The sequence below is a fragment of the Stigmatopora argus genome, chromosome 5 (genome assembly GCF_051989625.1).
Source record: "Stigmatopora argus isolate UIUO_Sarg chromosome 5, RoL_Sarg_1.0, whole genome shotgun sequence".
NCBI lineage: Eukaryota > Metazoa > Chordata > Actinopteri > Syngnathiformes > Syngnathidae > Stigmatopora > Stigmatopora argus.
In genome coordinates, this window is record NC_135391.1 from 478,480 (window position 1) to 489,741 (window position 11,262).

The following is an 11,262-nucleotide window of genomic DNA, read 5'->3' on the forward strand; positions in this document are numbered from 1 at the left end:
TGAAAAATCTTCATTTATTTACTCATTCATGAGCCAAGGCCAGGCTTATCTGGGGGGGGGTGCGGGAGCAATATGGGATGCCAGCCAATTGAGCTAGGTGGGGGATGTCGCATCACTTTGAAATGGTATTAAGCGAGACGCAAAATTCATCCGAGCCTCCTCATTTCTCCATTTTTGTAAGAATAAATCAAATAAAATTGATCTCCCTATGTTGCTGACACGTTGAGAATGCATAAGCAAAATGCCCCGCCCCTTTACTCACCGCTCATCCGGGCTGTTCTCCATCTTGAACTCGAACTTGTTGAGGACAACAGTCAGTCTGCCAACTTTTGTCGCCGCCTGGAAAGGCAGAAATCAACGAGGTTGGTGGTCATTGCATACCTGGCAACCTCGGCCAATTGCTCCGCTTATTAATGATTGCAATTCCCCGTGTTAAGCGATAACAAAAGGTACAAACACAATGTGGCACATATTTACTCAGATAAGGCGCACTTAAAGGTCTAAAAAATTACGTGGGTTGGTTCGTGGGCCGCATTAACGTCAACTTGATTTCACGTGGGCCAGACCATTTTAGATCTAATATTTAGATATATTTTTTTATAAATGGATTAAAAGAACTGGATTAAAAACCCTAAATATTCCATGTTTTATAGATTTAAAACAATGTTTATTTGAGCTTTTTTTTCTTAGTAAGGGAAAATCATTTATTTAATCATTTGTTTTTCTTTGCAAAAGGGAACCACATTTTTCTTTAATTATTTTCCATATTAAAGTGGAAAACTGAAAATATTTTTATATATTTTTAAATTTTATAAAATGATTTGTGTACTAAAACACAGAAAAATTGATAAAAATTGCAACTATTGATTTAAAAGGGGGTAGATCAGGAAATATAATATACATCTATAATCTTCATTTTAATTGGATCCTAAAACAGATAGTCGGCACTCATGATTTACTTTCCCGGGCCACACAAAATGATGCGACGGGACAGATTTGGCCCCCGGGCCGCCACTTTGACACCAGTGCACCAAATTCAAGATTCTGTAGTGAATCAAGTTCAATCTACCGTATTCATTCGAGTAAAACATGCAAAATTTTGTACCCAAAAACTGAAGCAAAGTTCGGGTGCACGTTATACAATAAAACTGCTCTCCCGTCTTTGTCCGCCAGACGGGGCGCGAGAGCCACTTGAACCCAGGACCCCAGAGCTGTGAGGCCGACGCGCTAACCACTCGCACCACCGAGCATGTTTTTTTCTCCTCGAGCCTCCTCATTTCTGGATGTTAGTCAAAATAAAGAAATAAAATTCCCCTCTGTTGCTGTGGTTTTGAGAAGCCCCTCCCCTCAAAAGGAAACGTGATCACATGGCGTGGCGTTTGTGTTTGTTTTTGGTGGCTGCTTCATGATGTGGAACTCGTGACTTTCATTTCTGTCCTCCTAATGAACATTCTAATGAGAGAAGTTAATTTTGCTCCCGTTCAATTTGCATTGACATGCAAAACCTCAAAAATGCAGCCGACACTGGCACGCCACATCAATATTTGAATATTGGGCGCTTAAAAGCATCGACACAAGGCGCTCCGGACATATTGCCACGCCATTCTTGACTCTGCCGTCAAGCTGAGAGACCGATCCACCGACCCAGCCACCCACGGTAAGCTAAAATCTTAGTAGCGCTACTTCCAAAACGCTACGTCAATCATTCATTGCCCGCTTAAGGGTTGCATGGGGTGCTGGAATGGAGTAAGGGTGGCCGGCCCGTAGCACGGCATCATGCTACTCAAGTACTTTTACTACTTTTATCTCTAATTAGCATGGGATAGCTTCCTTTATATTTGACATCATCGATATGAACTTTGTTATTCCCCTATCACTTAGTACACGAGGTCGGTCCCGAAATGGCTGAAAATCTTCTCATTCAAAATGGAATAATATATCCGTGGCATTTTTTGTTGCAGTTTAATCCATCATGAACATGCTTGTGAAAGTCACCCTGACCCTGGCCATGTGCACGCTCCTCTTGGCCACGCTCCCCCCGGGCGCCGAGGCCTGCACAGTCACGCCAAATATCAACATCCCCGTGCGGAGTTCCAGCCTCGAAGGGGGTGCCAGTCTGGAATCGGCACCGGCCACTTACGCGCTGACCGACACCGGGGAAGAGTAACTGTGGGATATGTGAAAATGCAACAATAAAGTTCCCTGCATGAAAGGACCGACTTTGCGCTCTCTCTTTTCAATATGCAAAATATTCATTCATTTACAACCATTTCTCGATTTTTGTAAAAGTAAATCAAAGAAAATGATCCGACTCTGTTGCTGACCGTGACAGGACGATTCGCCGAAAGACGTTTGGCCGAACGGACGTTTGGCCGAACGGACGTTTGGCCGAAACGGGATTTGCGCGCTCGCCCCGCCCCCGGATCTTGTGTGTACAGACGCTCCCCTACTTACGAACATACGACTTACGAACAAAGGTACATACGAACATGTCTGCAAATTGCGTTTATGTCGAAAAATGTTCGTAAGTTCCATTTTGTATTTTTTTCCGAGTAGTGCTTCTTTCCGCCGCTAATACCGCCTGGCGCTGTGAGCGCTCAGCTCACCCAGCATCTACCTTCTTCTGCCCAATTCGTTGCAATGCGGAAGTGCGTGAACGTATCTCCAGTGCACCAAGAACCTTTTTCATTTGTATCATTCAATATCTCGTGCATCCATTATTGAATATGGTTGGTAAAAAGCGAAAGGCTTCTATTGAGGGAGGTGCAAGGAAGAGGCAAGCCATTTCATTTGAAACCAAAGTGGCAATAATAAAGAAGCTTGATGCGCGCGAGAGTGGTGAGCGTTGCACGGGCATACAACTTGAATCCATTTATAAACATAAAGATCGAGCAGCAGGACCCAAATATTGAACGTTGCACAAAGTTTGCAAATCAATTGAATGATGCCATCCAGTGCTACCGCATCATTTATGATGAAAAGAAGAAAACTGTGCAATCGTCGTTAGATCGCTTCTTTCGGCCACTTTCTAATACATAAATCTCTCTCTCTCTCTCTATACAGTACTGTACATATTCTCTCCATTTTATTAAATGTTTTTTTCAGTACAAACCAATGCATGTTACTTATACAAGCCTTAAACATACAAATGCACTTATATAAACCTTCAATATACTTATATAGGCATTTAACATAAATTATAATACAAAATATAGCACTGAATCAACTTACAAACAAATTCAACGTATGAAAAATCGCTGGGAACCTAACTCATTCGTAAGTAGGGGAGCGTCTGTACATGTTTTTCAAGCTCGGCCCGTTACAGATAACATTCATTTAGGAATAACAAGGGCATTTATTCGCGGCCAAACACACGCAGAACAGTACGTGACAGAAGAAATAGAAACTTACACCACCATAGAAAACGTTGAGATTAATCTTTGAATTAAGGTTCTCAGCAAATCATTTTGAATATATATTTCCTAAAATAATGGGAAATTATTTACAATTAAAATATTGTTCTTATTGGCACAAATCACTAGAACTAAAAGTGAGATGCTATTTGACCGGTCTTTTCTCTAACATATCATAAATTTCATCCAACGTATATTAATTGTAATTTCTTGTAAACTGTGTGTGTGTGTGTGTGAAAAAAATTAAAGTGTTTAATTTATTATTTTATTAAACAAATAAAAGTGGGGATGTTTCTCATTGTGTTGTTTTTTCTCAGTGCCAGGCACGTAGCTCCAAGCAAAATGTTTTCTATGCTGGTGTAAGTTTCTATTTCTTCTGTCACGTACTGTTCTGCGTGTGTTTGGCCGTGAATAAATGCCCTTGTTATTCCTAAATGAATGTTATCTGTAACGGGCCGTATATGGCACGCGGGCCGAGCTTGAAAAACATGTACACACACGATCCGGGGGCGGGGCGAGCGCGTGAATCCCATTTCGGCGAAACGTCCGTTCGGCAAAACGTCCGTTCGGCGAAACGTCCGTTTGGCGAAACGTCCGTCCGGCGAAACGTCCGTCGGCACGGTCAGCAACAGAGTCGGATCATTTTCTTTGATTTACTTTGACAAAAATCGAGAAATGGTTGTAAATGAATGAATATTTTGCATATTGAAAAGAGAGAGCGCAAAGTCGGTTCTTTCATGCAGGGAACTTTATTGTTGCATTTTCACATTTCCCGCGGTTACTTTTCCCCGGCATCGGTCAGCCCGGAGATGGCCGGCGCAGATTCCAGACTGGCACCCCCTTCAAGGCTGGAACTCGGCGAGATGTTGATATTTGGCACGGGTACGCAAGCCTCGGCGCCGGGGGGGAGCGTGGCCAAGAGGAGTGTGCACATGGCCAGGGTCAGGGTGACTTTCACAAGCATGTTCATGATGGATTAACCTGCAACAAAAAATGCCATGGATATATTATTCCATTTCGAATGAGAAGATTTTCGGCCATTTCGGGACAGAACTCGGGTCCTCGTGTACTAAGTGATAGGGGAATAACAAAAGTTCATGAAGATGATGTCATACATAAAGGAAGCTATCCCATGCTAATTAGAGATTAAAGTAGTAAAAGTACTTGAGTAGCATGATGCCGTGCTATGGGCCGGCCACCCTAACTCCATTCCAGCACCCCATGCAACCCTTAAGCAGGCAATGAATGATTGGCGTAGCGTTTTGGAAGTAGCGCTACTCTTAGCTGAGTAAGAAGATTTTTAGCTTACCGTGGGTCGCTGCTCGGTGGATCGGTCTCTCAGCTTGACGGCAGAGTCAAGAATGGCGTGGCAATATGTCCGGAGCGCCTTGTGTCGATGCTTTTAAAGCGCCCAATATTCAAATATTGATGTGGACTACCTATGTCAGCTGCGTTTTTGAGGATTTGCATTTCAAACGGGAGCAAATATTAGCTCCTCTCATTAGAATGTTCATTAGGAGGACAGTCACAAGTTCCACATCATGAAGCAGCCACCAAAAACAAACAAAAATGCCACGCCATGTGATCACGTTTCCTTTTGAGGGGAGGGGCTTCTCAAAACGACAGCGACAGAGGGGAATTTTATTTCTTTATTTTGACGAAAAATCCAGAAATGTGGACGCTCGAGAAGAAAAAAAACACGCCCGGTGGTGCGCGTGGTTAGCGTGTCAGTCTCACAGCTCTGGGGTCCTGGGTTCAAGTCCAGGTTGGTCTACCTGTGTGGAGTTTGCATGTTCTCCTGCGTGGGTTTCCTCCAGACACATTCCAAAGACTGATTGGACACTCTAAATTTAAGTGTGGGTTTGAGTGTGTCTAAAAAAATTCCCCAAAGTGAACGGCGTGCCCAATCAGTCGGCGCCCCTTTTGTATGCACTAAATTCAAGATTCTGTTGTGACTGACTTGAACCCAGGACCCCAGAGCTGTGAGGCCGACGCGCTAACCACTTGCATCACCGGGCGTGTTTTTTTTCCGAGCCTCCACATTTCTGGATTTTCGTCAAAATAAAGAAATAACATTCCCCTCCGTCGCTGTCGTTTTGAGAAGCCCCTCCCCTCAAAAGGAAACGTGATCACATGGCGTGGCATTTGTGTTTGTTTTTGGTGCGTGACTTTCATTTCTGTCCTACTAATGAACATTCTAATGAGAAGAGCTAATATTTGCTCCCGTTTGAAATGCAAATCCTCAAAAACGCAGCCGCCACTGGCAGTCCACATCAATATTTGAATATTGGGCGCTTAAAAGCATCGACACAAGGCGCTCCGGACATATTGCCACGCCATTCTTGACTCTGCCGTCAAGCTGAGAGACCGATCCACCGAGCCAGCCACCCACGGTAAGCTAAAATCTTCTTACTCAGCTAAGAGTAGCGCTACTTCCAAAACGCTACGCCAATCATTCGTTGCCCGCTTAAGGGTTGCATGGGGTGCTGGAATGGAGTGGGTTCGCCAGCCCATAGCACGGCATCATGCTACTCAAGTACTTTTACTACTTTAATCTCTAATTAGCATAGGATAGCTTCCTTTATATTTGACATCATCGATATGAACTTTTATTATTCCCCTATCACTTAGTACACGAGGACCCGAGGTCTGTCCCAAAATGGCTGAAAATCTTCTCATTCAAAATGGAATAATATATCCGTGGCATTTTTTGTTGCAGGTTAATCCATCATGAACATGCTTGTGAAAGTCACCCTGACCCTGGCCATGTGCACACTCCTCTTGGCCACGCTCCCCCCGGGCGCCGAGGCCTGCACCGTCACGCCAAATATCAACATCCCCGTGCGGAGTTCCAGCCTCGAAGGGGGTGCCAGTCTGGAATCGGAGCCGGCCACTTACGCGCTGACCGACGCCGGGGAAAAGTAACTGTGGGAAATTTGAAAATGCAACAATAAAGTTCCCTGCATGAAAGGACCGGCTTTGCGCTCTCTCTTTTCAATATGCAAAATCTTCATTCATTTATGAGTCAAGCCCAGGCTTATCTTGACAAGTGTCGCGGGGGTGCTGGAGCAGTAGGTAGGGTGCACCCTGAATGGGAAGCCAGCCAATTGGGGTCGATGGGGGGGGGGGGGATGTTGCGTCACTATGAAATCGTGTTAAACGTGACCCAAAATTGTGTTTTTTTTTCGAGCCTCCTCATTTCTAGAGTTTTGTTCAAATAAACCAAATAAAACAATGATCTCACTGTTTTCCGGACGCTGAAAGCCATTTTTGGTACTAGGATTCAGCACTGAAAAAAAAAAGTAATAACAGGGGTGACCCTACTTTGCGATTTTTCGATGATCGCGGCCATGTGTGGTCGACATTAACCGCGATATCCGAGGGATGACTGTACGTATTCCTTTTTCATACCACTTATCCTCGCAAGGGTCACGAGGGAAGGGGGGTGGGGGGGGGGAGCATAGCCTATCGCAGTCCGAGTGTGAGGAGCTGGTCCCCAAGTTTCAGGGGAAATAGTATTTGTTGATCAGTACCCGCTCATTTTGCTTTAGTACGTCAAAAAAGAAATCCACGGAAGCACAGCGTAAGGGACAATAAAAGCTTCTGAGCATCCAAATTAAAAATGGAAGCCAATCTAGTACTTGACTGTTTTTCTTTTCCTCTCTCTCCGCCGGACCCGTCCAAAGCAACTCTCTCTGACCTGACTTTTAACGGAAATAACCATTTATTTCTCACCTAGTGTTGTTTCTGTTATCAGGAGAACCAATCATGTCTAGGCTTCTGAAACTTACCTTGACTCTGGTCGTGTGCGCGCTCATCATGGCCATGCTGACGCCCGGCGCCGAGACCTGCACCATCACCCCGGATATCAAAGTGCAGTTGCCTGGCTCGTCGTCCCTCCAACTTGTGAAGAACTTGGTCTCGGCCGCCATGAATGATGTCTGAAAACGTACCAAAACAAAGAGAGAACAAGGTTAAAAGTCGGAATGTGTCACTCAATAAAGTTCTCTGTGCATTAAAATATCAAGGATTTGAGCGCTTTCATTTTCAAAGTTTGCAGTGCAAAAAAGAAAAAAAAGCACTGTACCTGCACTCTCAAAACCATTATTAAGAGACTACCGTATTTTCACGAGTATATGGCGCATCGTGTTTTTAGCCGCAGTGTCAGTAACGAGTGCTATTTCTGTATTTTAAACACACAAAGGACGCACCGTTTCATTAGATGCGTATATATTATATATGAATATCTAACCGCAATAGCGCTGGCTGGCTACCGGAAGCAGCCCCAGACTCTTTTTCCGGTTTCCGGTGCGCAGTGACTGCTGGGATATGTAGTCCTTGCACGCTACACCCACAAGCTAAAAACACGTTTTTAAAAAGGCAACGGAAGCAAAAGTGAGTTGGGTTGTACTTTATTTAGCCATTTTTCAACTTACTCACGTCATCATCACCCACAAATCCATCCAAGTCCTCATTTTCTGTGTCCCAATAGAACAATTGTCCAAATGAGTCATCGAAAACGCTAGCTAGCGTAACTTTTCCAACTGTGCTTTCGTTGATGTATACAGGCCACAATCCATTGGGTGTATTGACAAAAGAACTACTACATATCCCAGCAGTCACTGCGCAGTACTTTGTCTACGGGAAAATAGTAGAGTCGGTGTACCCTATCAACTGATTCATTTTATTTTATCGTGATAACAATTTTAGTATTGGTCCATATATAAAGCGCACTGGATTAATAGGCGCCCTGTCTATTTTGGAGAAGATTTAAGACTTTTATTTGCGCCTTATAGTCGTGAAAATACGGTACTTTTTTATTCATAACTTATTAATTGATTATTTATTTGTGCACTTCATGGTGAAGCTTTAACGACAAAAAGCATTCAATTAAATGCATATCATCGCGTAGTGTACAATTGCAAAACGTCTTTATTTTTTTTTCTTCAATTATATTTCACATTTTTCCAAGAAAAAAAAACATTCAATTAAATGCATATCATTGCGTAGTGTACCATTGCAAAACCTCTTTATTTTTTTTCAATTTGGCATTTCAAAAACAAACTCTGCTTTTTATTTTTCATCAATTAGTCCGCCCTCAAAAGTCGATTTGAGTAGGCAAACAGCCCACGGCATGACCGCGCCCTTACATTTAAATACTTTTTTTTTAAGATAAAAGTTAATCCTCTCCATCAGGTGGAATACAAATAGCAAATACAGTAATCCCTCGAATATCGCGGTTAACGTAGACCAGACATGGCCACGATAATCGAAAAATCGCAAAGTAGAGTCACCCCTATTATAACTAGCTTTTTTGTGGCATCCAGCGGTGGCATTTCAGCTTGGATTTTCACGATTTTTGTGATTTTTAAAAAATAATTAATAGCAGAAGAAAAATCGCGAAGGGAATTCGCGATAATTGAGGGAAGACAAAAAAGATGTCATAAGATAAAAAATGATTTGCTTGAAGATGTTGTCGCTATTGGCTTTTAGTACTTAATTCTAATTAGTAGCTGTCCAATTCACTTCAATTGGGAGGAACGGTCAAAATAAACTCGTACGGCCGACCTCTCGGCCGATAAATTCATTTTCGTTTTATTATTATTACCGTCTTCCAGGCGGTGTGAAAGTGAACCTCATCTTTGTATTTATGGTTTCCTTTGGAAAGGCCAATTAATGAATTGAATTCAATGAATCAAAAATCAGATATATTGGTCGTTCATTTATTGTTATTTCAAAAATGCCCATATTATATTCTGTCTCTCTCTCTTTTGTAACATATTATAGTTAAAGGGGGGAGTTATTTACTGTAAAAGTTTCAACATGTGTTTCCAGTTTGAAATAAGAAAACAAAAGAGTGTTATTGTCGGGTTCTAGAAATGAGAAAGTCTGCCAAGATTCCCCCATCAAGTTTATTTTTCCGTCAAGTTTGACTTTTGTTTTTGTGAACACGCAGTACGAAAAAGCCGAAGAACCACTTATTATTAAACCAACGCCCTTCCAAAAAAACTTGCTCTTTATAATGTTTAACAGAAATTAGTTAGTCACACATCACGCAAGTCATGCAATGCTAACAGCCTAATAGCGGAGCTGGGCGAAAAGTTACAAACATTGTGGCAAACGCTCATATTTATGCGCATGAATAACATATATCGACGGAACAATCCACATAGTAATGGACTTACTTGTGAATGCGCGCAGGGGGAACAATTAGAGGAAGAAAACGTCTTAATGTGTCACTACTATGCTCCGAAGGAACGTGGCTCTTGGCTTAGGTGGCCCAAAATATGCCTTGTTAGAATAGAATAACGAAAGAGGACTCGCCACTAGGGGGATCCAAAAACCCATAACAGAAGACAACCTGCCCGAGTAAAAAATAATACGTACATACGAGGAAAACGTCAAATATAACAAAGAATAACATATGTTGTAGACTCTAAAAAGACGAGGCCACCTTCGTTGGTTTATTTACCAACAAGAGCACGTACAGGACGCTAACAAAATGATAACTAAACACAAGTCTTAGAGTGTATTTGATAAAGATAATGAATATAATATGCGTTTCACAATAGGTCTACGGCAGGGGTGCTCATTTGCGTCGGTGGCCACGGTACTGCTGGTAGATGGCCCGAAAGTAAGATTTGATCCAGTCTGTTAGTTTCTTTTGTGTCTCATTTGTTTCACAACATCACAATGTGCCCACCGCAATGCTCACACTTTGTTTGAATGTGCATATCTGACTCAATTTACAATCGCGATGGTCTTATCGGGATCTAAGCGTGGAACCGACAGCCTCGGCTAACATAAACGACCTCTCACGGCTGCCTTTTAAGGCTTCCCTTTTATATTAAAAGTTACATTCCGTTCCCCCGTAAGGTTGTCTCCTTGAAAAGTAGTTCTTGGAGCTGCAAGTTTAGCATGTTTACATAAAGAACCAAGTCAAACTTGTGTTTGCATAACCATGAATGAAGCACTTTATTCTTCATCTTTGAGCATTTATATCCATGGCTTCTCTTTTTATTTTTGGAGGTCGTTGTAATCATTCAACTCCGCTTCCTGGGAAATGGCTGCCACCAAACCTCTGGTTTCAAGTTGGCCGACGACGCCGGGCAATCTCGGGAGCGGGGCGCAGGCGTCGGCGCCGGGGGCCATCGCGGCGGCTAAGACCAGCACGCACATGGCCAAAGTCAGGGTGAGTTTCACAAACTTGGTCATGATGGCTTCGGCTGAAACAAACACGGGCAAACTGTAACGTTGTTCTGTCTTTTTTTCAAATGAATTTCTTTCAAGGCAAATCCAACGGTGGCATCCTTGCTAATATGAGCTCATATTGAAGAATGGAACACAGATCAATGTCATTGTTTTCATTTAAAAGTCTGAAATGTTTCAGTCCTCAGAAGTCTTATCTTTCTTTTAAATATTGACGAAATATCCTATGAAATGAATTGCCGATCAAAACAAAAGTTGCCGTGCGTGGCCGTGTGTTGGTAAACCTACCTGATAAGCGAGTCTCAGAGCAGAGTTAGGCGTAATCTCCACACTTTGATACTTATAAGGACTCGGGTATTTACCTAATGTATATTTCCTGGCATACTATTACAATAATTCTGTTGACGCTTCTGAAAATTCTCACGAGGATGCTAATTACATCACGCAGGGCCTCACAAATATGCGAAAACGACTGAGTTGATGAGCCTATGTTAGAAGTGGTAAACTGCGGGGAACGTGTGCGGTCTTTTGGTCGCCGTCTTTTGGTCGCCCCGACCGTGACAACGGGCGACCAAAAGACCGACGACCAAAAGACCGGCGACAAAACAAGGTAAAACAAGACGGTCTACGCATGAATAAA

General features: G+C 42.8%; 5 long non-coding RNA genes across 7 annotated transcripts in view; 3 read left to right on the forward strand and 2 right to left on the reverse strand.

Annotated features, from left to right (window-relative positions):
• The window catches only part of LOC144074671 (uncharacterized), a 33,002-nt gene extending 23,265 nt beyond the window's left edge, over positions 1–9,737 (reverse strand). For all 3 annotated transcript variants that reach the window (XR_013300351.1, XR_013300349.1, XR_013300350.1), the window contains exons 1-3: positions 9,599–9,737; positions 7,205–7,354; positions 263–339 (exon numbers count right to left, since the gene is read on the reverse strand). This is a non-coding gene — a long non-coding RNA (uncharacterized LOC144074671). The remainder of the gene's footprint in view (positions 1–262; positions 340–7,204; positions 7,355–9,598) is intronic.
• Positions 1,403–2,212, forward strand: LOC144074969 (uncharacterized). Its single transcript, XR_013300429.1, has 2 exons — positions 1,403–1,657; positions 1,962–2,212. It is a non-coding gene; the product is annotated as an uncharacterized LOC144074969 (long non-coding RNA).
• Positions 4,144–4,869, reverse strand: LOC144074672 (uncharacterized). Its single transcript, XR_013300352.1, has 2 exons — positions 4,723–4,869; positions 4,144–4,394 (listed from the first exon to the last, which is right to left on the reverse strand). It is a non-coding gene; the product is annotated as an uncharacterized LOC144074672 (long non-coding RNA).
• LOC144074991 (uncharacterized) lies at positions 5,624–6,386 on the forward strand. The gene is made up of 2 exons (XR_013300436.1): positions 5,624–5,806; positions 6,133–6,386. It is a non-coding gene; the product is annotated as an uncharacterized LOC144074991 (long non-coding RNA).
• An 84-nt stretch (positions 9,738–9,821) lies between the features above and the next one.
• LOC144074375 (uncharacterized) lies at positions 9,822–10,805 on the forward strand. Its single transcript, XR_013300275.1, has 3 exons — positions 9,822–10,047; positions 10,443–10,605; positions 10,704–10,805. It is a non-coding gene; the product is annotated as an uncharacterized LOC144074375 (long non-coding RNA).
• Positions 10,806–11,262: the final 457 nt, after the last annotated feature.